This window comes from Mus caroli, chromosome 1 (genome assembly GCF_900094665.2).
Source record: "Mus caroli chromosome 1, CAROLI_EIJ_v1.1, whole genome shotgun sequence".
NCBI classification, from domain to species: Eukaryota; Metazoa; Chordata; class Mammalia; order Rodentia; family Muridae; genus Mus; species Mus caroli.
In genome coordinates this window covers 37,976,359-37,998,716 of record NC_034570.1, presented here as the reverse complement: position 1 = coordinate 37,998,716, position 22,358 = coordinate 37,976,359, and the positions used below count along the sequence as shown (strand labels likewise).

At 45.2% G+C, this 22,358-nt stretch overlaps 1 protein-coding gene across 1 annotated transcript in view; it reads right to left on the bottom strand.

Annotated features, from left to right (window-relative positions):
- The window catches only part of Nck2 (NCK adaptor protein 2), a 128,256-nt gene extending 106,255 nt beyond the window's left edge, over positions 1-22,001 (bottom strand). The window contains exon 1 of the mRNA XM_021161653.2: positions 21,722-22,001. The gene's annotated coding sequence lies outside the window, so the exon portion shown is untranslated. The remainder of the gene's footprint in view (positions 1-21,721) is intronic.
- Between the last annotated feature and the right edge of the window lie 357 nt (positions 22,002-22,358).

Sequence of the window (22,358 nt, the reverse complement as noted above, 5' to 3'; positions counted from 1 at the left end):
TACAGGTAACAACTGAATGGGAAATTACATTAATACATTTCTCTTTACTTTTTAAATGGGGTTGCCTACAGTGGCTCAACAACAATAAATATGACACCACTAAAGTAAAAGGGATCTAATGAAAGGAACAGACAGGACTCCACAATCAAACACTCTGGGCTTCCTCTTTCTAGAGAGAGGAAGGTGAGCACGACCGCTCAGCATTGGTAGGTGAGTGTGGACTTCACCTACACAGAATCCCTGCAATGGCAAAGCACGCAGAGGGAATAAAACCCCCGCAGGCCCTCTAACACAGACACAAGGTTTGTGGGTGGAATTATGCTCAGCACCAGAAGCAGCAGCCCCTGGTTCCATGTGCTGCTGAGCACCATCCATCTCACACAGCGACCTATGTGCACCTATGTGCAACCCACATGGAGGGAGTTAAAGGACAGCAGGGTTCTGAGACCAACACTTCCCTCCACTCCTGAGTCTGACCAACATTATGCACCCAAAAACAGAAACAAAAAAAAATCCTGAAAACAAAGGCACTAGCATATCATTATACTAACTCAAGGCATTAAAACTAGCAATAAATCTAACAGACCTCATCACAGAAAGAAACAGAATGGAGGGCCTGAAACCTATGAGGGAGCAGAGGCAGGATGTGTGGATGGAACCACAGTCTGCAGAAGCCCATCGTTGGGTTCCTAGCACAGGCCACACTGTAGATGGGCTTTGGGAAGGGAAAAGAGCCCTCAGAGAGCAAGGTATCCAAGGCAGTTAAAACAGACGGTACCAAGCTCTCCTCACCTTCCAGTGCCTCCAGGACCATGCCCTCAGCACACACAGTTCCCAGCTGGAAGGCCTGCACACCTTCTGTGCCCCTCATGCTGCTAGTGCTGCGGCATTTCACACCCACTGGTTCAAACTGGCCCTCACCTCCAACATCTCCTCTTCACCCTTTTGCTAAAAAGGTACCCCATAAAGTAATTTTCTGCACTCTTGAAAAAATTAGGGGAAACACCATAAAAACCTCACGGAGAATGAGAATAGCAATTTTGAAGAGTCATGCTTGGTAGCAAATGCTGACCAAGAAGTAATAAAAATAGGCCACGCTGGTATCCTGTATTAGTCACCTGACACTGCGTAATAAACAGTACCCGTGTAGCAGCTGAAAATACACAGCCTACTACTAAGCTCTGTGAGTCTGGAGTCTGGGCCTGCCATATCCAATACACATGCCTACAAAGACACCCAGTCAAAACATGTCTTCTTCTAAAAACGTACAATCTAAATAGTACCTCTGGTAGGCTATCTGCCTGTTTCAGGCATGACAAGCTGACGGAAAATACAATCATGTGACACATAATGAAATTTCAGTCACTGACAAATCACGTAAGTTACAGTGGTTCTTCGGGGACACTGGAACACAAAACATCCTACAGACTGGTAATGTCACAGCCACCCTGGCACTGATGCTGATGGAACCGACTGTGCCACATATGTAAATGCATGTGCAATTGTATGCAGGACATTATACTTGATGATAAATGACTGCTCATAGCACACACACACACACACACACACACAAACTACAACCCCTCTGCTGTCTTAAATACATGGAGCTTACTGTGTCTCCTGATTGCCTCATGTTCTCTTGTGCTTAATTTAATCTTGTACGGCTATCATCATGACTACAAAGAAGAGAATGAACACACACACATATACATACATACATACAGACCTTCCAGGTGTGTAACATGGCTGTCTGGTATTCCTGTACCATTTAGGTTTGTGACATGAATCACATGGCAGATTTCTCAAGCACACCCTCACCATTAGGTGATGTTTGTGTGTAGCAAATGAGTTACTAAACAAAGGAACACCCAGGCCTGTCTTTCATCTGGCCACTGACTAAAAGCATAATAATGCAACTCTACCATTAACTCTGTGCCCCAAATATGGCTCCAATGAACAACCTACCAACAAGAGCAACAGTCACTCTTAAAAGAAAAGGACATGCCAAGGCTAAGAGTGTTTCATCTGTTGTCAGGAAGTCCCTTCAATGGGAGAGATGTATGTGTTGAGAAGATTATACACTTATACACAGTGGTCACAAATACAGAGACTGCAAACATGAAGCTGAGAACAGGAAGTCTACAAGATGGGGAGGAGTCTTCTGTCTTAAGGAGTCTGTTCTGCTCATTTTAGCAAGACATGAATTTATAAAATTAGAACAATAGATACACTCAATAAAGAAGAATAAAGTTACTATGTTATCCTTACTATTCAAAGGCACCCATACCACAGAAAGAAAATGTGCCAAAAAACTGTGTCTCAGAAATCAAGGTCTCAGGCTAGGGGTGTGGTTCAGTGGTAGAGCTCTTGCCTAGCATACCTGGGACCCTCATAAATAAATCTATAAGTAAGCAAGTAAGAAAAGAAGGAAAGGAGGAAAAGAAAAGGGATGAATCTGGGTCTCAATAAAATACTTGGAGCTCTGTTTGCACCTACAGATCTTTTTGCCTGGCAAAGCCGCCAGCTTCTCTTTAGACAACCAGAACTGGTTTCCTTCCCAGACAGACAGGATTGGTTATCAGATTCTGAGGCAGCTTCACAGTGCTTTGGGCTTGAACCCTGAAGCAGCAGCCCTAGGAGGGCAGCCACAGCTAAGGGAGCATGTCCACTCAAACTGCATGGCTAAAATAATAATGGATGTCTACCGCACACCATCCATTAATCTAGAGAATGCACATGCAACACACCTAGGAATCGTGACTGTGGCCAATGCCAAGCCAAGCACCATGGCAGAGGCGTGCAAATAGAGCACACCCACAGGAAAATGCTCCAGAGTAAAGCTGCCAAGACTAGCAATTGGATAAATTGCTTAGCTTCTTCAAAGCAGCCACTTCATCTGTTAAACAAGGACAAGAGCAGCCTTGTAAGGTTGTAGAGAGAATCAAATTAGACAACAGGTATGAAATGCTCAGCCCTGTTAAGTACTCAGTAAATATCAGCTCCGACTGCCGTGGCCATGGTGCTTGGGAGTGCACCTTTGAGGCATCACTAAAGGGAGTTTCTCACCCCTGGTATTTACAGTGCTGCACCCACAGAAGCCCAATGCAAGCAATGTGTGTGCCAATTCTTATCACTGAATTTTCACAGCATTTTTCTTTAAACACAGGTCAAAAGCTCCAAGGGCTGCTTTGCCTCAGAACACCAGAGAGCCAAAAAGCCTTAAGGCATGAGATCTTCTAAAGATACTGACATTTTTCTGTTCCTAGACGTCATCACAAGGCTGTCAAGGCCCAATCCAACTGCCAGAACATTATAAAATAACCTCTTAAACCAAACAAATGTACATTAGTGTTTTTAGCCAAGAAACAGTATATAATTTCCTACTATGGAATTAATCAATTCTTTATTTATAAAAACAATAATGGGGCTTTTTATAACTTAAATAAATTATTTTTAGATTTTTTCCCCCCTTGGAGAACATATTTTATGTTATCTACCTGAAGGTAGGTAACACATTGCAAGGCTGGGAAGAGTTCTGTTAGGTAACAAAATTGAGCTGCTTTCCTGCAAGGCCTAGGCAGACTGCCTCTGGCTGGTGGCAAGGACATCATCAGAAGGCAGGATTATGTTTGTTTCAGCCAGGTCTGTCTTTCTATGCCATGTGCCCTTTCTCTACAGGCACATTACTGAGGCCTGGAGACTTTTTCAAGAACCTTCTGGGTTTTAAATGGTTTTGGTTTTAGGCAATTTTAATATCATAAGTTACTAACTCAATATTCCAAACTAATTTTGAGATATGGTCACAGGTCACCTCAGGCGGGGCCATCTTTATGCACACAATGAACAACAGCAAGATATAGTGGCAGGTCTAACAGGAAATCAAAGGAAAGCAGCAAGGGATCTGCCTTTGCCTTCAGCATACAGCCACCATGGAACCACATGGAAATTCCTGTTATTTCTCTGGTCATTGCAAAGGGTATGGACTGTGCCACTAAAGTCATACTTGACTAGTTATATATGAACTAAAAGCTGGTCAGAATAAAAATGCCTGGTTTTGGTTATAGTTTTGATCACAAGTCCACAAACTCCTGTGAAGTTATCAGCAGACGGGTGTGGACAGGCTAAGTCTTCTCTAAGAAATAATTCTGAACTCTATACAATATCAACTCCAACTCCCATTTTAACAAACCTTTAGATCTCAAACTGGGGGCTGAAGCAGAGATAAGTCCCTTTTCAGAGAAGAGAGTTCCTGATTTGCCGTGGCTGTAAGTAGGGAAGGCAGATTCGAGATGATTCATAAGTATTGGCCAAGCTTGCAATCTGACACTTGCCCAGTAAGTCCTGGAGACTACACCCTCAGGCCAGGCCTTCCCCAGTTTGAATGAAGAATCAGCAGAAACCCCTGGCTCAGTCCCCACTCTCACAGGCATCTTTCCAGTCACCAGCCTTGTGACAGGAAAGCCCAAGACAGCCAGTTCCACAAGCCAGCCCTGAATATTCCCCAGCCCCATAAATGTCATGGAGTCAAGTGATATCCACACAAAGCCACTGAAATTCATATCTGTAATCTCTAACTAATACTGACCTTTCTTTAAGAAAAACACCAGACAGAACTAGGTATGATAGATAGCCCATGCCTTTAATCCCAGTACTTGGGAGGCAGAGGCAGGCAGACTTCTGTGAGTTCAAGTCTTAGCTACATAACTGGCCTGAGCTGCCTAGAAAGACCTTGTTTCAAATAATAAATAAATAAAATAATAACTAAATAAGTAACAGCAGAAATGTAGCTAGATACAGTGGCATGTACCTGTAATTTTAGTACTTCTGAAAATCACTTGAGACCAGGAGTTTGAATCCTGTGCTAGTAAATCAGTGAGATCCTATTTAAAACAAAGTAAGAGCCTCCCCTCTTCTCTCTCTCTCTCTCTCTCCCTCCCCCACCCCCGCTCCCGCTCTTGTTCTGTGTGTGTGTGTGTGTGTGTATGTGTATGCAGACCAAAATGGACAGAGGCACAGATTGAAAAGACAGCAAATTCAAAAACATCATTGAATTTATATTTAGTCATTTTAATACACAAACAATCAAATAAAAATAAATAAATAAATAAATAAACAAAACCCAACAACAACAAAGGCTGCTCTAGAACTTCATATCAGAAAGCCAATAGAGGAAAAGATTGTCTTCAAGATGTTTCCCAAGCCAGCTTCTAAGCCTATTACTGCTCAAAGCACACTTAAAAGCCTCCCACAGCACTGGGACAGCAGGCTGGATAGGAAAGGGAAGCCAGAGCAGGTTCAGGGTAGACTAACACATTGTTTGGCCAGCTAGCTCTATATCTGGAGGTACCTGGAGTCCACACTGGATTTGGACCACTGTGCCCACCCTATTCCTACCCAGAGCCTCCATAGCAATACCCAACACAAGGACCACCTAGACTCCAAAGTTGCAGAACCATTTTTGGTCACTGTTAGCCTACTTCAACCAGAGGATATGCCTGAGAGGTGTTAAGCTATCTCAAGCATAGCCACTGGATAAGCTTGTTAACTAAAGGTTTGTTAGGGGTTTGACTTATTTGAACATCTACATGGGGTCTAGGTTCCCTCCCTCCCTTGAAACAAAACTTTCTGACAGACCTAGCTAAGTCTCCCTTCCTTGGCCCAGACCTTTCTACAGAAGGTCTCAGAACAGTCATTCATTTCTTCCTCTACCGCAAACCTGAAACCATCAAACTGAGAAGTGAAGCTATCTAGAAAGAAGGGGCATAGGCTCATATAAAGAGAGCCAGACCAAGATGGTAGAAACTAGGGGGCGGGGTGGGCACTTATTCAGGGTTTCTATTGCTGCAACGAAACACTGTGACTAAAGAGTGAGTTGGAAGGAAAGGGTTTATCTGGCTTACACTTCTGTATCACTGCTCGTCACTGAAGGAAGACAGAGTAAGCACTCAAACAGGAACACACTGGAAGCAGGAAATTATGCAAAGGCCATGGAAGGTGCTGCTTACTGGCTTGCTCATCGTGTGTGGTTATAGAACATAAGACCACTAGCCCAGGGATAGCATCCCCCACAATAGGCTCTGCCCTCCCCATCAATCACTAATTAATAATGTCTTACAGCTGGATCTTATGAAAGCTTTGTCTCTGTTAAGATTCCCTCCTTTTGGATAACTCCAATTTGTGTGTCAAACTGGCCTAAGACTAGCCAGCACACGCTGTGAGAATAAAAGCCCCTGCCTGGAGCTTAAGGATTCAGAGCATAGAGCAGCACAGGGCCTCCACACAAGCCAAGTCAGGAGAAGGGCTCAGATTCTAATCCATAGCTGAGGCCCTCAACTTCCCATACAGATCAGAATCACCTGGGAAACTCGTCTCAACAGGTTTCTGACCAATTTGTCTCAGGAGAAAAAGTCATTAAGTCCAAAGCAGGCCCCGAGAATGTATTTTTCTCCATATCCCAAAACCACATTCTAGAAATACACTGAAGAACCACCCTATCACCTCCTCCACCACAGGGCCCAGGAGCCATGTTGCCATGCCTTCTATGGCCTCTGAAATTGTCTCCTGCAAGCTGAACATCATCTCCTATGAAGAGTTCCGAGTAGCTACTGTAGAAGCAACCACTCTGGGCTGGAGAGATGACTCAGTGGTTAAGAACACTGATGGCTCTTCCAGAGGTCCTGAGTTCAATTTCCAACAACCACATGATGGCTTACAACCATCTGTAATGGGGTCTGATGCCCTCTTCTGGTGTGTCTGAAGAGAGCAATGGTGATACATTAAATAAATAAACAAATCTTTAAAAGAAGAAAGAAACAACCATTCCAGGTAGAGAAGCTGACTTTTCCCAAAGACCAGAGATGGAAAGAAGGGGGAAAAAAAATCAACATTAGAGAAAACTGTACCCCAACCAGGTGGTGGATGTTAGCATACAGTTGCAAACTATGCTGACAGTATGTAACTGTCAACGTGACACAATCTAAAAGCCACCTGGGCAGAGAGTCTCAGGAGGGACTGCCTAGACAGTTTGGTCTGTAAGCAAATCTGTGGCAGATCTTCCTTAACTGGGTTGAGATTCCCATCCCGAATGAGTGCAGCACCATTTCATGACTGGGCCCTGAACTGCAGTGAAATCAATGTGCTATGCAGTAAGCACTCGTGAACTGATTCTCGGCTCTCCTGGGGATATGACTTGCTACTCCAAGTTCCTGCCTTGACTCTCCCAAAATGAAGAATTATGACTTAGAATTGTGAGCTAGAATTCATCTCCCACCACCCCCCAAAGTTGGTTTTTGTCAGGGTATTTTAGCACAGCAACAGAAAATGAAATAGGGCAGCGGCACCTGTGATGTGAAGAGAATGGAGTTTTCACCTCTCTGCTCGGAACCCCAAACTCATCATGAGGAAAGTAAACAACCCTCAAAACCTGCCCAAGGTGCTTGGAACTACCAGAACCAAGCCTCGGAAGCTACGCCACACAGTTGAAAGGAAGATGACAGGATTAAAAGCAATGTGGGGTCCTGGGACAGAGAAACAGATGTTAGGAACTAATTATATAAATCTAAACATAGCCCAGGCTTTTGTTAACATCGTGTATCAACACTGATCGTTATATATGACGAGGGCCCTATACTGATGCCAGACAACCAAGTGAGGAAAAGTGGTGCTGGTTATGTCTCAGTTTTCTGAAAGTATTTTAAAATGCACAGATGGGTATGGAGGTACATACCTGCAATTCAAGCCCACAGGGCTAGCTAGCATGAAGATTTCCTGTGCAAGCCTGGGCTATACAACAAAGTCACAGCTAGCTTGTGCTATATCGGGAGATCATTGGAGGGTGAGGGGCATGCTAATGTAAATATAAAATTAAGACATATGTACAGAATACCATGGTGGCCTTTGAACAGCAACAAACTGTACCCTGGTGAATCACAATACTCAAGAAAAAGGGGGGGTGGGGCTGAGGATACTGCTCAAGGAGTAAGCTCAAGGCCCTGGGCTCTAGGTTCCTCAATTTAATACTAACTTTTCAACTTAAAAGAAAACGAGGGAGGGAGGGAGGGAGGGAGGGAGGAGGGAGGGAGGGAGAACATTACAGCTCAGCGTAATAAAACAGAACAAGGTTTATACATTACTGAAATCCAAAAGAACAGTGTATGCTTGAATACATACAATGATAATAGACTATATAAGCAAACTTGCGACTTTCAATGAAACTGAACCAGGACTTAATACAAAGTCTCCCTTTCTCAAGGCCCCAAACCAGGACTCCAACATTGTTCTCCCTTTAATCCATTGCAAACCTCCTATCTCCAAATCAAACTTGGTTTACTCTCAAATGAACTTCAAGAGAAACATGGAGCCTTAACTACAGTCTATCACTAATTAATTCTAGTATTTCACAAAACCCCTTTTACATTAATCCATGTCATCTGAAGCCAAAGGAAATGAAGGCTACTTCAGCATGAATAACCAAGACCCTATTTACGTTGAAAAGCAATGTTGGTTTGTTCTCCTATGCTAAACAAAACTTAAAAATAAAGGCTGACACCTATCCGCCTCTGGAAAAGTTTCACAGACCACCTTTGTGATTTGGGCACTGGACTGAGAAACTGGCAGTCTGAAAGGCTGCACCTACAAAAATTCAGGACCCTGATATAAAAAGAAACATTCAAACTAGAGTAAGAAACAGTTCTAAGTTTCAAAGGAAGTACTTTCCAAGTCAGACCTAGGAGAAAACAAAACAAGTCCTTGCCATAGCTGGACAGGGTTGATCTGCAACACCCACTGTTCCACAAGAAACAGAAATTTGACTGAATAAACCTTCTCTAAATTAAAAGGTGGCCCATGTCTTTAACTGCAGCACTCAGGAAGCAAAGGCAGGTGGATCTCTTTGAGTTCCAGGCCAGCCAGGGCCTCACAGTGAGAACCTATCTCACAATTCATACATAAAAACAAACAAAATGTGAGCTAATGCATTTACACCATTATCAAACAAAACAAGAAATAAATTATGTGTGCTACCTAAATGCAATATTCAGCTAAAACCTTCAATAAGTAGTTTTACTGATTTTTTTTTAAGTAAATAAGCAACAGACAAGCAGAGTTTACATTATAAGAACAGGTTTAGCTAACCCCAAACCAAGAGTCTTCTGTGTGCAAACAAATGGTCTTTCACCTGAGTCCTTGAAATATCTACATGAGCGGATGAGTGTGTTGAGGCAGCCACCAACGTACACGGCTACACCAGGGAACAACTCCTCTCAGGTGACCATTCTAGCCTCTACCTCCAAGGAACTTGGGAAAGAGTTATCCTTCTCCAAAATACTGGAACTGCATTTCTGCTGGTGTTAGGGAGGGTGGGAGAGACTTTGTGTAGTGTCACCTCTCACGCAAATGTGGAGATGGTGATTAAAGGTCAGAAACGAGCGTGGAATAAAAGAAATCTCTAGGCTAGTTTACAGGCTCCCTGCGGGTAGATCTCTGGCTGGCTCCCACAGCCCTGGCACACAGTTGGGATCAAATACTCACTAAGTGAACGCTGCTTATTCAAAATACAATCCCAACAGTCGTCCACCACACAAGACAGGTCTTTAGAATAACAGGATTTGTCACCTCTACATCCACCCACTTTCAGCCTCAACCTCCGTGGAGGATCTGATACACTAGCAGGGCCCTGGATCTGCCACTTAAATCATTTATTCATGCTTCCGAAAGGAAACGTTCTACCAATCAAGGACTACATCACACTAACTATAAAAGCCCCAAAGGCAGTCCTGTAAGAAACACTGTGGCAACCTCTTTCACAAAAACGCAAAACAGCCTTAGGAGAAGATACATGCAATTGTGTAACTAGCCAAATCAGTAGCAAAGAATCTCTACTTCCCAGAGGAATCAAGACTTCAGACGTCCAAATTGAGATAAACCTATTAACCAAGTTTAGAATGATATAATGTAATACAGTTCAAATTATAATGAAAAGCCAAAATACCCCCCACCTAAGGCAGATGCTTACAGGCAGGAGACAAACCACAGTGGAGTGCAGGCTTCCAGAAGCATCCCGATACTACAGATCTCTCTCCAGAAAGCCATTCACAGCTGGGAGCAAACGGCCAGTTAGGATAATTTCTTCATCTACAAAACATCCGATTCACAGCAGAAGATTCCTTCTACCCACCCTCCAAGAAGAAAAGGCACTGAATAGCCTATAGGCAACAAAAAGATACATACATTGCTCAGCCCCACCTAACTTCCGAAGTTCCTCGTGTTCCCCAAGAGTTACCATTAACTTTCCAGAGGATCCTCAGCCATCGGAGATAGGACTAGAGAAAAGATAAGCTATATATTTAAGATCTCAGAACACTGAAATTTCACTGTGTTGCTATAGTATTCATCCTAGTAACAGAACCGGAAGAATGGTGATAAGAAATTGGGTCAAAAGAGGAAGAAGACAGGACAGGAAATAATCAACACAACACAGACAGCTGCGAAGACAAGGCAACTCCAACTGGCAAGCCTCCTCCACATTGCTAGGGTCCTTTTTTTCCCCTGCTTGATCAAGAAAGAGCCTATTTACAAAGGGAAAAAAAAATTTCAGACAGTCATCATAGCCTAGGCTGGCTAATCCATAGTTGTGTAGACGCTGGGAGTCAGCAACTAACAGCCAAATTAGAATTTTCCCTTTCCTTCTCCTTCCTAAGGTCTAATTTGTGGTATTTGTGCTCTCTCTTTGAAGAGGGTAAGGACCATACAAAGCAGACATCAAACATTCAAACACTAACGCATGTGCCCAGCTCAAAACAAACCAGGTTGAGCCCTCAAGCCCATGAACTTTGGTAATAGCAAAATACATCTCTCTGGATAATCATCCGTGTAAAGTTTCTAAGAAAACTGATGTCTTTTGATCAGCCATTGCTCACGCAACTGATAAAGGGTCCCCTATCACTCCACATCAGTGGGCCTTCTGAGAGCAATGGACTTTATTCACAGCTCAGCTACCTGTCACAATGCAACAATCAGCTCTTCCTAGGTATGTGGTACAGATATGCTGACTGGACACAGATAAGCAGACTGACAAACTTTGGCATTAGTACACACACACACACACACACACAAAGAGTCAAATTCATAGAAGTGTCTCCTTTACATATTTAAGGACATAGATGTACAAGTGGTATTCAGGGGTTCTAAACACGTATAACTTTCACTATGTTAATGAAAATGGAGGAATGAAATTGGTCTCCTAAAAGCAACTTAACTAACACTTATGTGGAGAAAATTGTATTCACTCCTGCCAAGGTCGATTAACTAGGGGTATTCTGAGCTAGTTAACACTTGGCTGTGGGGATAGGCTTATGTATTTCAGGATTACAACAGCCAGCCTGTATCCACTATCCACTGCAGCACCTCTAAGCATGACAAGTGTCTCGAGATATTACCAAATGTCAGCACAGGAAAGTTGCTCAGAGGAAAATCAATGAGTTTTATAGACATGGGTAAAGGATGTTCAAGCCTCCATCAAGTTTTTCAAAACACTAACCTTGAAAAAAGCGATTTGGATTTGCAAAAATGAACTGTCTCTATTTCCCAATCCAAATCTGATAGCAAATCAGATCCCAAAATGAAGAGGAAGCCATGCATGCACTAATATGCGGGATGTTAAAACATATTTTCTCCCTCAGGCATGGACCCCTGACCCATTAGACACAGTCGTGAAGAGAGAATCCAGTTCTACTGTAGACAGAATCAGCTTTTCTTTGGATGACTGAGTATATCAGGTACAAGGCACAGTCAAGTCTGAGGAGAACACCAAGACTCATGACCCACAGGCAGTTCATCAAACGCGCCTTAGTTCTGCCCAGGCAAAGCCGAGGACTGATCAGAAGGGAGACGAGTCAATCTATAAAGCCAAGCTAGGCAGATCCTAGGGAGACTGTGAACAAGGACATAAAGGGTAGTGTGTGCGCCCAGGTGAATATAGCACATAGAAAAGCCCAGTGGTTGAACAGAGGACCATACAAGAGTGAAGAAATGAAGGGAAATCCCCAAAGCACAGAAAGGGGAAAAGAATAGGCAGAAAAGACTCAATTTATTATCTATCTTGCTATATTCTGCTAAGTTTGTCTCTTTAAATTCACTGATCAACCTACCAAGATTCTGGAAACTGTCCAGCATAACTCTCTGAGTCCTTTTATTTCTTGCTTTAAAAAAAAAAAAAAAGTTGTTTAATTTAAAAAATACTAACGTAGCTTGTGGTTTTTATGCCAACATCAAGCTGGCTTCCATCACACACAATAATAAGAACAATTTATTATCAGTTCTGCCGGGCCCTCCCCACACACCCAGGCTTGATACAAGCTTATATAAACTGATTAGCCATAAAATGGACACAGCAGAAAGAAGGAAGAAAGGAAAGACAGCAAGCATGCTTCTGCACGCAGGCTCCTAAGTGATATAATTAAAATATTTGTTGACTTACAGACATCCTTAAATCCTCAGCCAAAATTCATACATTCTGAAGCGGAGGTATATCCTTGAAGGAAAATCGATAGACATGGGCAGACTGTATCATCTCCAGGCACTTTTCAACTGCTCATGAAAAAGGCTTAGCAAGACTCCAGTAACCTCCAAACACCAGAGGCCAAGTCTGCAAAGGTCTGGAGCACACTCACCCATGCCATAGTTCCCAAAGGGAGTCCGAGCAGCTGCTTCCAAGGATGCAGACTAAGAGGCAACCCTGCCTTCTACCACTAGAAAAGAGGCCAAAGCCAACCTGGAAATCCTCAAGACCTCCCCACGTGTCAGATGGGTGCAGGGGAGTCGTCAGAAGAGCACTGTACCTCTTCAGAGCTGCCTCTCCAAGGCCACTGAAGCCGTCTTAGGCACTCAGTCCTTCCCACCTCCAGAGCCTCCTTCACAAAGGAGCTGATACGCAGTTTCCAGAATGAATCTACATCCAAGCTCCGCTCCCTACCAATGATTTTTTTTTTTTTTTGCCTTTCATCATTTCTCAAATCTTAACTACCATGAACATTTATGTCCCATTTTATGCATTTTGGACATATCTTAACAAAGGTATAGTGAGCCAGGCGTGGTGGCGCACGCCTTTAATCCCAGCACTCGGGAGGCAGAGGCAGGCGGATTTCTGAGTTCGAGGCCAGCCTGGTCTACAAAGTGAGTGCCAGGACAGCCAGGGCTACACAGAGAAACCCTGTCTCGAAAAACCAAAAAAAAAAAAAAAAAACAAAGGTATAGTGGCCTGGCTTAGAGGGTAAGGTGGTCAGAACAGAAGTTCCAGACCAGCCACTGGGTGGCTGTGATCTCAGCCAACCAATCCAATCCCCCCGCCCCCTTTTTTTTTCCAGAATAAAGGCAGAAAGTGCCGTGTTCAGGTCTTGTGAGAATTCAATGAGTTACTGTCTGTAATGTGCTTAGAACAGTAATTACAATGTCTGGTCGTGTGTGTGTGTGTGTGTGTGTGGTGTGTATGCGTGTGTGTGGTGTGTATGCATGTATATAAGTGTGAGAGACCACTCAAAAACATGATTTTAGCTTCTATATCTACATATAGATTAAGTACTTAGCACTGATCAAAAATATGTAAAAACTTATTTATGTTGATAATTTAAATCTCTACAATAAAAGCGCATTTCTAAAAGGTTTGTAATGCACCAAGAAGGATATGTGCTGTTAAATATACCTTGAATGCTGGATTCTGAAGACTTCATCAAATAAAAAAATAAAGTCTAGTCACACATTAATTATGTTTGTAATGACTATATACATAAATCAGACTCACTATTACACTGGGTAAAGAAAAACATGACAGTAGCACTTGTCTCTTTTTACACTTTTAATGCGGCCCTGAGAACATTTAAAGTTACATCTGGGGCTGGCATTCACATGGGTGAGTGACTCACATGGCATTTCAATGGGACAGTGCTGCCAGACAAACAATGGCTTCAAGTGGAATTTACAGGGAGACACTTCGTTAAAAGACACACACCCACCCGGCTTTCTGCAGACAATCTCTCTTCCCATAAAGTAGAGGCAGGATCCTGCTGCACTCTATGCAAAACCGCAGCTACACAGCAGCCCAGCAGTCTAGGGCTTGCCCTGAGCAGCCCCAATGGGCAGCAGTGTCTAAGAGAAGTTCATGACCAGAGTTAGCAAACCGCTGTGGGTGTGTGGTTACAGACAACAGTAGCTTAGGGGAGAGTGGATTTTGGAGAACAAAGACAACAATTGAGAATGTACGTTCACATCTGTAACACCAGGGACTTGGAACATCTTGGGAGATGGATTCTGGAGCAGTGGAGACTCACCAAGTGCAAAAAGTGGCCTCAACTGAGTGTTAGGGCCCAAAGAATGAGAGAAAACAGATGGCAGGAGTCGTCAGAAGCTGTTTTGATGTCAAAGTCAAAGGAAAAAAAGAATAGAGCAGTCAGTGAAAGCAATCTTTTGGAGGAGGAATCAATAGGGCTGATAACCAGATTGGTGACACAAGAGGGAATTTCAAGGACGGATTGGAAGATGGGTGAAGAGGATAGTAGCCGGAGAGCAAGGCCAGAAGACGGTATAGTTTGAGACACTGGATATTTTAGAAATAATTAGGAAAGATAACTGGTTCGTATCAATGAATGAATGAAAGGATAGTCAAATGAACAACACCAAAATAATGAAGTAACAAAGGAACCATGAACAAACCAACCTATACGGATGGAGAATGGTTACAGGTTAGCCCCACTCTCCAATGTGGTCACCTGTAACAGTAGACTATCCTTGGTCATAAACACACACAGAGCACAAGATGTGTCTCACCAAATAACACCGTGCACAGTCCAGGAAGAGCACTCATTGGCTTGCAGGACCACAGTCCTGTCAGAGGTAGCAGACCCTACCCTATACTTTTACTCTCACGAGGGATCAGCAAAGGCATTTCTTCTCATGCAAAACCCACCGTGTTCTCCGCTGTATTTATGAGAGTCCTCATAGTGAAAAACCAGGAACAAACCACAGTGAGTGGCCACAGCCAAACCACATGGTGAAGGCAAGAATTCACAGTGAACTACGGCAAATCAAGCCCTTTTGTCTCTAATCACTCTGCTTAAAGCCTCAAAGCAAAGTGCCAGTGCTTCTTACCAGCTGTGGGACTTGAGGGCAAGACTCCATGAGGAGTTGACAGTCTCTTTTTACTTCTAGCTATTCTGAAACCATCCCTGGCAGTTGTCCTCAGAGCAAAGTAAACAGATTCCAGACCTGGGTGGTGAAAGCAACTGTATGTCCTAAGACTGGCCATTTGAGAAGACAGTTACACTGTGACAGATGGAATTGTAGCCCCAGGTTCACACACTGAGGCTCTAACCCCCAAATAATGACACAATGAGACCATCCCCCATCATGGTTCCAGAACCTCTGAAGTTCCCAAATCTTCACTTCTGTAACCTTACACGATCTTTGTGTATCACCTATGATCTTCATCCTATACAAGATTATGTATACATCCAATAGCACTAATGGTATGGAAGCTATACTAAGAAATACATTTTTTTTTTTAAAAACTGTATATATTTAGTAAAGATAAAAGTTTTGCAATTGGTCAAAACCAGATGTTGAATACCAAATGTATCCAGACACAACATTAAAGAAGATAGTTGAAGCTGGGCATGGTGGTGCACATCTTTAATCCCAGCACTTGGAAGGCAGAGGCAGGCAGATTTGAGTTTGAGGCCATATGGTCTACACACTGAGCTTCAGGCCAGCCAGAGATTCATACATAGTGAGTCCTTCGTCTCCAAAATAAGCAATATTCTCCTATTGGGGCTGGAGAGATGCTTACTGGTTAAAAGCTCAGACTGCTCTTACAGAGGCCAAATTTGGTTCTCAGAACCTATGTCAGGCAGCTCAGAACTGATAACTGCAGCTTCAGGGCATCTAACACACTCTCTGGCCTCTGCAGGCACCAGCACTCACATGCATACAGCTACACACAGACACGCACACGTTCACAAACATATAATTTCTTTTAAAAGAAATTTTAAGTGGGGGCAGGTGACAGCTAAAGGTGGTAATAAGAATGGGAACCTTATCTAATAGAACTGCTTCCTTCCTAAGAAGATGAGGGCCCAGCAGAGGGCCCCTTACTCTATAAACCTGCAGTAAATAAAACAACCAAAACAAAGCTGCCAGTTAAAGACAAGAGGGCCAACAGAGAGACAGACAACGTAAGACAACATAACCTTGGTCTTCCTGCTTCCAGGATGCTGAGAAAGTTCACTCTGCTGTTTCAGCCACCTAGTGCAGTATTCCACTACAGAAGACCAAGCAGACCAAAACACACCAATCAGGGATGAATACCCTGGACACTAGGGGACCTTCCAGGCAACTCTGGCTCCTAAAAACTTAGCAAGGACACAAAGTCACTGCCATATCTCCTGCCTGCCTACACAAATGGCTCTTCCAAGGGCTCCACAGGTTAACTGCCCCCAACCATATCTGCACATACCTGAAACACAGCACAGTACACATCTGTGGGAACACAGCCAGTACACATCTGTGGGAGAGCCCAGTCCATTGTGGGTGGGGCCACCCTGGGATGGTGACCCTGAGTTCTAGAAGAGAGCAGGCTGAGCAAGCCAGCAGAAGCAAGCCTCTGTGCTCTCTGACTCAGCTCCCTGCCTCCAGAAATAAGTAAGTAAATAAATAAATAAGCCCTTCCCTCCCCAATTGTTTTTGGTCATAGTGTTTCGTCACAGCAACAGAAACTATAACTAAGACAACACCCAAGGGCTATGACAAAGCTCTGGGACTCAGTAACCCTCACCTGCTGCCTTCTGAGAGGTGACAGGGCACTGAGTAACAAGCCTTCAACCTAAGCCCACGACCCCTGGCATTTTTCTCACACAGATGTCAGACCCAAATGTCACTCTATGCAGAACACTAAACATGAACAAGCAAAAAGTACTTTGTAAACTACAAAATTACACTGACATCTTATTCCTATCTTGTCATCTGGCAGTTTGGGTCTTTCTTTAACAACTGGCTGGCCAATGTGTCTGTTTCCCAAAACCGTCTTCAATGAAGAAATTGCAGTCCAGGTTGCATGTTCTTCATCCAACAGGTTTGGGGCCAGAAGTGTGTCAGCCTCTGAGGCATGTGCAGCACACACGTGTCACCCTCGACTGGAACTCCTCGGCAAATTATTTGCTTATCCTGCTGATATATTTGTTATTTACTACCACCCCGATCGACCCTGCATTTGTCACACTTAAAAGAAATAACACCCAAGTCAAAAAAAAAAAAAAATCCACGTTTCATATATAGTATATACCTGAGTGTAATCTCAGTATTTCTAGTCCGCTTGAATTTGGACAATTTGTCACAAGGTCAGGGGTGGAGAATGCCATTTATGGCATCATATCGTGTTGGTGCTCAGAAAGCCTTCATTTTGGGAATGCTTTCTCAAAAAGTGTTAATCACCCTTAGCTATCAGTGAAATTTAAATGTAAACCACTTTGAGACTTCATCTCAGTGTGGTCAGAATGGCCTACATCAACAAAACAAATGCTGGTGAGGCTGCAGAAAGAGGAATCCTCATTCACTACTGGTGTGAATGCAAACTATCATCACTAGGGAGAGTCCTCAAAAAGCACCAAAAATAAATCTAACAGAGGACCCACTCCTTGGCACATGCCCAAAGGACTCACACATCCTATCCCTCAGATACCTGCTCAGCCATGTTTACTGCCACCCTATTCACAACATGGAAACAGCCTCAATGCCCTTCGACAGAGGAACAGACAATAAAAATGTGGCACATATACGGTAGGATGTAAAGAAAAATGAAGTCACGAAATTGGCAGACCAGATTTTCAGGCTACAGATCTTCAACCTACAATTAAATTCTGAGTAAACCTGTACCTTCTTTTAAAAAAAAAAAAATGCCAAATACAGACAGTAGAAAGGGAGTACTAATCAGTAACTACTTCCTAGCAACACAACCAAAGCTCTGGCCAGAGCTATCACACCAGGCTGACATGGGCAGCCTCATCTATTGAAAAACTCCAGCACTCCAGCTAGGCACACACCTGCAATCCCAGCACTCCAGAAGCCTCAGCAGAGGGATCAGGTTTGAGGACAGCGGTACAGTAAGAAAACGTCTCAGAAGAACAAAACCATTCAGTCCCACCACAGATCTCTGGGCTGGGGTTCGCTTAGCTCCACAAAGGGCAGTCACCATGCAGGTGCGCAAAATGGATTACCTTCAGGCTGTGGAAAGGGGGACATAAAGGAATTCCGTGGGTTTTGTTTCTAGGTTTCACTGCAGAACTACAAATGACTTGCCGTGCAAGAGAATTTACCAAGTAAAGGCCACCAGATCACATTCCCTCACTGTCTCAAAAGTCTTAGAGACCAATGTTGTGGTGCGGTCGTTGTGACTCTGAGCAGAGCCTAAGATTCTGATTTCATCACCAACCTCAGTAACACGGGTCAGAAATCAACAAGGTGCTAAGAAATGTGTTGTCACACATGAACTATGGATCAAATGCTATGATCAACACCTTCCAGCCTATATACCAGGGTAAGAAATAATGAAGACGACTAGGAAGAAGGTCACAGATGTCCAAAGGAAACCACCAAGAAAGATCTGTTGGATGTCCCAGGACACAGTCATTGCCTCTTAGTTGAGATGGAAGATGGTGAAATACAGGAGAAAAATGGCCCTTCAAAAAGATGATGAAATTTAAGACAGCCATATAATCTGGGAAAGGGACCTTTGGCTACTCACAAGTACTAGTCAGAGATGGAAATACCAGTGTGACCCTAACGTGGTACTGCTATGTCGATCTAAAGAACAGTTTTCACTGTCATGGCCTGGAGGACTAAGAATTTCAGGTGGAAGTGAACTCCAGGGGAAAGAAAGGGTGGGAACTGGGGTGGGAACTGGGGTGCCAAGGACATGATTCTCTAAAAAGGCTTTACCATCATGTTCTGTGTTTTGTTCAAAGTGAATTGCTGAAAATTAAAAAAGTCTTTTTAAAACTTGCACTACTCTGATTACCTAAAGAAATGCATTGCTGGGCGTGGTGTTGCACGCCTTTAATCCCAGCACTTGGGAGGCAGAGGCAGGCAGATTTCTGAGTTCGAGGCCAGCCTGGTCTCCAGAGTGAGTTCTAGGACAGCCAGTGCTATACAGAGAAACCCTGTCTCGAAACAAACAAACAAACAAAAACAAAACAAAGAAACAAAAAAACAAAAAACAAAAAACACCATGGCTGCATACCTCTGATAGCTTGTTTTAAAAGGCTGCCTAACTTACACAGAACAGCACACTAATGGCGTCATTGTTTTCTCACATATGTCCTTTGAAAACACCTTGAGAAATGTTTCTATAACTCATTTTTTTAGGAAAGAGAAACAATTCCAAAGCGACATTTGAAGTCCCTCTGAATGGGAAAACGAATTTCCTAAATCTCTAGTGGAAGCTTCCCGGTCCTTTTGTAAGAAATGTTAGCTTACAAGTTTCCCCAACCACTGCTCACTACACTGCTCTGCACTTGCAACAAGCAGTCTTGAATTCTTCAGTCATTAAGGCTCATTATGAACATCAGAAAATCATTTCCACGAACCATGTCAGCCCCAGTGCACACTGCAAGCCAGTCAGTTAGAAGCATGTGTGCCCTACAAAGAAGCCAAGCCCGGTCTTGCCAGGGCAAATTAAGCTAATGCAAATGATCAAATAAAGGACTACAGGTCGCTATGCAATCAGTGAATCTCCGGCTGTTTTCAAGGGGTCACCCAGTCTGCTCCAACAAGGAAAGAGCTGGAGAGATTTAACAAGGATGAGAGCACATTTCTCAAACACCTGGGTGCTGCTGTTTGTCAGCAAGGTTCAGTACCCCAATGTACAGGACAGATGTCAGGAATATGCCCGGATCAAAGAGAAAGGGAGGAAGAAGGCTGAAGCAAGCAAACCTGAAAGCCTGGAAATGGACCGGAGAGACTACTACAAGGAGCTGGAAACCACCTTGTATAAGTTCGACCCATTTTAAAGGGGTCGGTCTCTCCATCGGTGGGCAAATCGCCTATCAAGTGTCCAGAGCTCACATAGCAACTTCCAACCCTGAAACTGGGGCTCTGTTCAAGCACATGTAAGAAACTGTGAGCAAGACAGGCAGTATGCTGTAAGTCAAAGCTTTACAGCTGCACAAAGTTCTCATTTCAGCTTCAGGTCACTGGGACCTTTACGTTCTTCAATCAAAACTACACTAACCTACTAGGAGGTGAGAAAGCTTAAGGGAGGATTGTCACTTGTGGTCGCTTAGGAAAGACCCGAAGGTGTAAAACCTTATCTGTCTAAAGTGCACCTTCTCCATTGTGTTCACTGGCTGCCTTCACTACATAAACCAGGCACATGCACGAGAAAGTCCGGTTTCTAAGTCAGTATCTATAAACACTTGAAAAGTGAATGGAGGGAGTGCCCACAGCACAGTTGAGATGTTCTGATAAAGTAGTGACCTTTAGACTAGAAAAACCACAGTTGCTAACTATACCAAAAAAAACCCAGGCTGGAAACACACCCAAAATTATTCTCATTCCTCCTCAAAATCTCTGCAGAAAAGCCTGTATTGGGTGAGGAGCAGAGAAGTCTCCAGGGGAGGATACCAGCAAGCCACGCCCACTGGCCAACGGGCTGTTTCATTTTGGGTCAACCAAGGAGCAGGCCTGTGCACCTCCAGCCCAAACTCGGACCTGTTCATCCCACACACAGACGCAAACTTGGCAAGACTGGCCTTAAACCTGTTAGCAAAATAAGAAGAGCCAAATAAGGTGGAAGCGGCCAACCTGAATGGGTTAGGGTGGCAGGGCCCACTCCACTTGGCACCCAGCTGTGTCCCCAAGCTGTTCACAATACTACTGTAAGTCACGTCCGCTATCCATTAACCACCACCCGCGCACACCTTCCGGGAGAATCGCTGTTGTGTATAAATAACAGCGTTTTGCAAATCAAACCTCTCCACACAATGCCAAGCTAACAGCGCTCAAAAGGGAGGTGCCATCGGGGCATTAAAAGTCACACATCAAATTCTTGCAGAACCACTTGCTTAAATCGCCCTGAATAAGCTGAGGGGGCAGAACAACTGGGAAAAACTTTGGCTGAGGAGGTTTAAGTCTTGGAAATGCGGGACCAGGCGCAGGGACTGGAAGGAACCAGGCACAAAAGCGCCCTGCGCCGAGGCAAGGACCTCCTTTATGGAACGTGACAGCAGCTTTGTGCCGGATCACGAATAGTTCTAAATACTGGAAGTTCTCCCCGGCCATCGCAGCCTCCCGCTTCCTAGCGCTGTGGCCCTCAGATCCCAGGCTATTCTTCCCAGGCACGCGCGCCCGGCGACCTGGCCACGGTTCGGTCCCACGCCCGCAGCACAGGCCAGGGCTGCTTGTGTTCCCGAGGGCTTTAGGTCCTTGGTCCCCGGAGTCCGCCCGCGGAGGGCGCCCCACCCCCACGCCAGCCCCAGGCTAAGGGAGGCGAGGGCTCGCAGGAAGGTGTGTGTATCCGAGGTGCGGGTGCCCGGGGACGCCAGGCCGCGGCGGGGCTGAGGGCACCGGCCGGGTACACAGGGGTACGCGCTCCCTGGCCCTCCCCGGGCGGCCGCGGCCCGCCCGCCCCTCTCTTCCAACTCCACCGACCGGCCCAAGTTTGCAGCCCCCGCCATTGCCTTACCTCGCCGCACAGTACACGCCGAGGCCGGAGGGCAGCAGCGCGAGTCCCGGGGCGGCGGCCGCGCTGCGCCCGCCCAGATGCCGCTCTTTGTCTGCACCGCTCCCTCCTCCCGCCACCAAGCGGACGCAATTGGACCCGGCGGACCCCGCCGGCCCGGGAGCCCCGAGCCTGCCTGCCGCCGAGCCCTCCTCACTACCACCGTCGCCGCCGCCGCCGCCCGCTCGGCCGCGCGCACCGGCCTGCGATCCGCGGCGGCGACCCTCCCGCGCAGCGCCCGCCTCCGCGCGCTCCCCGCCCGCGCTCCTCCCTGGCTGCCGTGACGCCGCCCAGGGGCCGGCCCAGCCCGGCGCACGCGGGGCGGGGGACCCACCTGGGAGTCCCAGCCAGGCCTCGGGAAAGCGCCGCCTGGGGGCTTCAAGCCGTAACCCGCTCTAGATTGGAGTTGGGGGCACCCGGGAGGGGCTGCTAGGGAGAAGGAGGTGCCACTTGCAGCCCAGGAGACCGGGTGGTCTCCGCACCCGGCTGTGCGTCGGGAGCCTTACAACGACCTCCCTACCCCGCCCCCCAAGCATTCCCACGGCACTCTCAGCCAAACAGGCCTGGTGTCTGTCAGAAAAGTGACTTACATAAAAATGTC